Below are 6,292 nucleotides of genomic sequence, written 5' to 3' on the forward strand. Positions count from 1 at the left end.
ACTATGAATCTTGATAGTCGCATTAATGTAGCTTATTGTGCTGTGGTGGCATTAAACAATAATCACCATTAATCGTCGTCTTGCTAGAAAAAAAGGAATAATGACTATAGGGTAGTTATTTGATGGACTATGCAGCTTTCAATTTTTTTATTTTTTTTATAGATTATTTCAAATATACAAGATTTAGTTCAAGGTTAAAATAACAGTGTTTGACTTACCACAATATCATAACAACAGCCTTGATTATCTGCAACACTCAAGAAGAGCCTTTCTCCTTTGGGTCTAATTAATCGCAACTCACAAGGTTCCAATGACCGAGGAACGGATAGAAAGCCCGCAGTATTGGTGTAGTTTTTACCGCATGATGTAGGCTCTACAAAAAAGTCCAGCAGCAATTGTAATTAGTATATCTATGACAAGACTAGTCAACAATAAATCTGAAATAAAGTCGTTACAGTATCTGTCGATCGGGATGACAGGCGGGCATATGTGCTGCCGTTTGGGAATGACTGTGTATTGGACCACATACGAAGAGTTGCTTGAGAGTTTCCCTTACGAACACAGCATTGCATTCACCCAATACCATGTCTTTCAAAATCTTTTTTAATACTAAAATAACTTCATGCTTTATATATGATGTCCTCTAGTCACATAGACAATGCAAACAAAAGTTGGACGACTATGTTGGTTACATCTATCATATTGTCTAGTCATATTCCCCATATATCTCATAGTTTGCAGTGTAGTAGACAATGCATTGAATTGTGTTATTTCTTGATTTTTGTATATAAAAATATATTAATTTGTTATGATTTGAAGTCTTGATGTTAAACGTAATACATCTATAGAGTATCGTTGGTCATCTCATTTGATTTTCCTGTTTGAGCCAGTACAGCGAAAGTGAAAAAAGCAATCGAGTTTAGATGACTAATGATAATATGTTTATCGCTATTTTATCTATCAAGACATTGTTAATTTCATTGACAACACAAGTGCTAGTTTCTGGCGATATTTTTTTCAAATCACTCGACTCTGCTAGGAAAGGAAATAATCAGTCAGTAAGATCAAATGAAAATTTCGTAAAATAGCGATATATAACTGCATACTAAATGTGTTATGGTAAGTTGTACACAAATTTAATATACAATGAAAAGCTACATAATTCAAAAGTCAAGTTTTTAGTCGGTGCAATTATACTTTTCTCATTAGTTACTTTACTAGGTAGAAACATAAAAATGAAACTGTTTCATAAACTCTTTTAAACTTCTTTTATAAATTCATTGCTTTGTAATAAATATAGATACTCGTTCTATTAAAAAAATGAATGATGAAATACTTTTTAATTTTTTGTAAGGGCTAAATTGATAGTACAACACTAAACATTTCTTTATCAACATGGTAATTTCACACATTCATTAGCAAATACGTCAGTTAAATATTGTCGAAATATTACAAAAGTCGTTAAAACATAGTATTCGGTTTCATATGATACATGCAGTTAACGTGCATGTATGAACAGACAATTTCTAGAATTAGTTTTCAAATCGAAATACCTGTACTTGTAAAATTCCAACGGAAAAAGGGGTATTTTAGAACTATCAATTTGTTTATAAGACATTCCCATTAAATTTGCCCACTCATCAACAACGAATAGAATAAAATGTAATTTGGAATTATGCAAGTTTCTGCAACTGAAATATAGTAAAAAAAGGAAAACAAAATTGTCTTTTTCATGGCAATTGTGATTCAATAATCGAAGATTACCCCTAAGGATGTCCATTATATGTCTCAACTTGAGGAACAAACTAAAAACTAGTGCGTAAATAAAAACAAATCTCTGTGCAGTTATATTGGACATGTTTCAAATGAATGAGCGTTACCATGTGTGCTGATGTTGCGAGCAGAGGAACATCTCCTAATTGTGTAACAACTATGGAGTAATAACATGTATGCAACAAATAGATATAGTGTGAGTGCCAATGAGACAACTCTCTATCCAAATAACAATTTATAAAAGTAAACCATTATAGGTCAATGTACAGCCTTCAACACGGAGTACATATTATGCGTAAAATAGGAGTTTGTTGGTTCAAGAAGCAGCATCACAAAAGGCTTTTTGGAAGTGTTTAATTACGGAAAATAAATCACACTTCTTTCCCCGAAAATTTAACATCATATGTGAAAATCTCTTTGCTCCGTAAAGAAACATTATACATTTCCAAAAACTAACAGAAAGTACTTACGATGATCTGTTTCTGAAAAAGAAAACATGTTTGATGTCGTTTTTACAAGATACATATTATTCCTTTCTTCTTATTAAATAAATTTATAGAAATATAAAAAAAAATATGAGGTATGATTGCCAATGAGACAACTCTCCACAAGAGACCAAAATAACACAAACAATAATAAATATAGGTCATCGTACGGTCTTCAACAATGAGCAAAGCCCATACCGCATAGTCAGCTTTAAAAGGCCCCGAAATGACAATGTTAAACAATTTAAACGAGAAAACTAACGGCCTAATATATGTTAAAAAAAAAAACGAAAAACAAATATGTAACACATAAACAAACGACAACCACTACATTACAGGCTCCTGACTTGGGACAGGCACATACATAGAGAAAGTGGCGGGGTTAAACATGTTAGCTGGATCCCAAACATCCCCCTAACCTGGGACAGTGGTGTTACAGTATAACATACTATACAAATCAGTTAAAAACGTCTTAACCCATCAGATGGATAAAAATACAAATCCTACAAATACAAGTGGACGTGGCCGGGTACTTATACATCCCAACAACAGAAAGTACAGATTTGAGAGTAACGAAATCCCTGGGTTAATAATTTACAAGTAATCATAGATTACGTTCGTTAAATCAAAAACGTCACAACAGACACGGGCATAGCGAATGAATTGTGAACTATAAACACCGTAAGATGGTGCCAATCTAGAAAAGGATAGTTATTACCGTAAAGTATACAAAATATTAAACTAGAAAGTCATTGTTGTGATTCCATTATGGTTCCAACCCGATGGAACAATATTTAATTCATATGATTTTAGTAGAGCGCACTCGGTGTTTCTAAGGCTTTAAATCCCCCCGGTGTTTAAAAGCGAATTTGAAAGATTGGAGACAGCAGCAACTTCGTACCAGGACTGTCAGTGACACTAGATCGATTATACGCCTTCCTTCGTTGGTATTTACAACAACAAAAAACACTTTATAAGATGGTGCAATTTTATAACTCACACAATGAAATGACCAGACCCGTCATGATGTTTCACAATTTTGTGAAGCAGTAAAAGACAAGACTTATTCTACAGTCTCTGTACACTAATTGAGAGCTGTTTTGACCAATTATAATTACGATCTTTGTAGTTTTGTAATATAATCATCCGAAGCTCTAATATTTTGTGTGCAATGTTTTCACATATATCAAACATTGTGGTCCAGATTGGTTGATTCTTTAGCAAAGACACTATACGGTTTGTAACCGTGTCCATGATATAAGCAATTCTATTGGGCTTCGTACCACTTGCATCATACAACCATCAGATAACGTTCTGACAGGATAAAACATCAAGCCTTCCTTCTTTGGTATCAGAAGATGGTGCAATTAAAACCAATACATCTATCACAATTTGTAAAAAAAAAATTAACTGCTTCAGATACTTATACGTCTGAAGGAGTGTGAATATCTAAAAGTGTATTTAAAAGATTGATAAGTTTATTCGAATCGAATCTAAATTCCAATGCTCGGTTCATAATATCACCGTGAAATTTAGGACGTGCTATTCCGTTTGAAATAAGTTGTCTACGGGTACAACCAAACTTGCAGACCAAAATTTAATCTTTGTCTAATTTAAAAAAGGTTTTAAGTAATTTGTGGTTACATAATCCCGGCCTCAATAATTTACTAGCAGTACATAGATTACGCTCATTGAAATAAAAAATGTCACTTCTGACACGAGCATAGCGAACGAGTTGAGATATATAAACACCGTAAGACGGTGCCAAAAAAAAATCAAAGTCTAGAAATTGAGAAAAAATAAACAATAGGGAAAGTAAAATCACAATTTTTTAGTTTATTGTGTAATACTGAAATAATAAAATGTAGGAAAGGACGGTTATTTATGTTGATATTTGATTTATCTAAAGTAAGTTCCTTTGGGTAAATTTCAGCAGGATATTTAGAGGGTTCTTGGTTCTTGTTTTTTTTAACGAACAAATATTATGAAGATTTTTGAATTGATCAATTTAATTTAATTTAGATGGTTCTTGACTGAGTTCGAACATAAACTGTCAACCGAATCAAAAGGACCATCAAAAGCATGTAATATGTCTGAACATCCAAAGAATTGTGTACACTCTACAAATGGTTAACTCCATTGTTTTATATGTTTATTACAAAAATTAACGATAAGTTCCTTGATAGTGGTTACGGAACTCGTTAAGGCTTCAAAATATTAGCAGTAAAATACTTACTAGGGCTAAGTAACCAGTGGGGACCTTCAAATGTTTACAGGAAATCTTACGCTGAGCTGTGATAGTGACATGATTTTTTACTATATGAATCTCGGTGAAGCGTACGGCCTTCAGTGTAGTTGAATGAATAATTTCATTCTTAAGGACTTCCGTGTAGAATATACGTCATATCTTAACCACATTGTTGTTTGCTTTTTAATTTTACTACTTTATTTCTTTCTAAATAATATGCCCGCTCTAGACCCCAATCAACTGATCTAAAGATCATGCCTTCATCCTTTTGAAATGAATTCCAATCCCTCCCGGTAGGGGTTTGGTATCACATCATCATAAAATATACCAGAAGAACATGTATATTACCCGTATCATTCCAGCAACTGGTTTTAGAACAAATGTGTATATTTCTAAATTAAATGCAAAGATCCTATTAGTAAATCAATTATTATAATTAAAAAAAATGCCAACTTTATAATGGACTGACAACATTATCGTAACTATATATCTTTTCTGAATACGTCTGTTTAAAGCTTTTGAGGTGAATGAGGTAAAAATTTCACGTTATAAAAAAATGTTTTTATAAAACAGAGAATAAATTCAGAAAACACGAAGCTGATCACGAGCCTAGCAGAAGTCCTACTTATTTCATACTTACCTTGAGGAAAAGTAGACTTCATAGAACTCTACAAAAAAATATAATAATTTATGTATCTTTTTGGAAAAAATCATATTAATATGTCATTCAGATGGAAGCGAGTAACGTGAGTGTACACACGTTCATTTTTTTTAAACAAGTTAATGATTCACATATTGCAAATGATGAGAATCAATTAGAGTACATCAGATAATCTTATATTAATAAAATAAAGTTCTATTCATTCGGATTCGATTGTAGGTCTATCTATACTATTAAACGAGAAGACCTCTTTTTTGGTGTCGCTTCTCTTCTTTCCACAACAAATTCATCAACACGCCTCTGTGTCCTGTAGGTACAGAGCATAGTCGCATTTGTCATCCATTCATATGATTATTCAGATTGAGTTATTTTGGGAGAAAAACGAGAAAAAAGGCATCCGGATATTGTCCCGTCATTGGACGAAATTTTAAGTCTGATTAGACTTCCGGTTTACGTTTTTCTGCATGTATACTGTATGTTAAGAATTCTATCTGCTATCATTTTCAAGTTTACTATCCACGGCGGTCACATAGTTTATTAAATAGAGAGGGTCTGTATAATATATATCAGACCACCATGGATCGATTAGTAAACTTAAATTTGAAAGTAAATACACTATATTTATATAGTAATGAATGTTCATAATATACAGATAAGGGAGCTACTATTTGATATTTAGGGGGGGGGGGCTTGGATAAAATTTGAAAAAAATAGGGGCAGGACAAGAGTTTTGAGAAGAAAAAAAAAGGCAGGATGAGACACTTGCAAAAAAAAAAGTCAGGACGACAATTTAGGGAAAAAAAAGTCAGGATAAATTTTAAAAAAACCAAGGCAGGACCGAACAGAGTGAATTAAAAAAAAAACAAGGCAGGACCGAACAGAGTGAAAAATAAAAAGGCAGGACAGAGATTACAGCTAAAAAAAAAATGCAGGACAACATTTTTCATCATAGCCCCCGCCCCTAAAAATCAAATGGTAGCTCCCTAAGCCCTAAAATTATTCAATTGAACTTTTGATACCTTTTCTGAAATTCTCCAGTAATTAAATATTTTACAAAATTCATTGATTATAAAAAAAGATGTGGTATGATAGCCATGTTGAGACAACTCTCCACAAGAGACAAAA

At 32.6% G+C, this 6,292-nt stretch overlaps 1 protein-coding gene across 1 annotated transcript in view; it reads right to left on the minus strand.

Annotated features, from left to right (window-relative positions):
* LOC134684410 (adhesion G protein-coupled receptor L3-like) overlaps nucleotides 1-2,251 on the minus strand; it is a 33,981-nt gene extending 31,730 nt beyond the window's left edge. Inside the window, exons 1-2 of the mRNA XM_063543697.1 lie at nucleotides 2,244-2,251; nucleotides 219-373 (exon numbers count right to left, since the gene is read on the minus strand). The gene's annotated coding sequence lies outside the window, so the exon portion shown is untranslated. The remainder of the gene's footprint in view (nucleotides 1-218; nucleotides 374-2,243) is intronic.
* Between the last annotated feature and the right edge of the window lie 4,041 nt (nucleotides 2,252-6,292).

Source organism: Mytilus trossulus, chromosome 1, assembly GCF_036588685.1.
Source record: "Mytilus trossulus isolate FHL-02 chromosome 1, PNRI_Mtr1.1.1.hap1, whole genome shotgun sequence".
NCBI lineage: Eukaryota > Metazoa > Mollusca > Bivalvia > Mytilida > Mytilidae > Mytilus > Mytilus trossulus.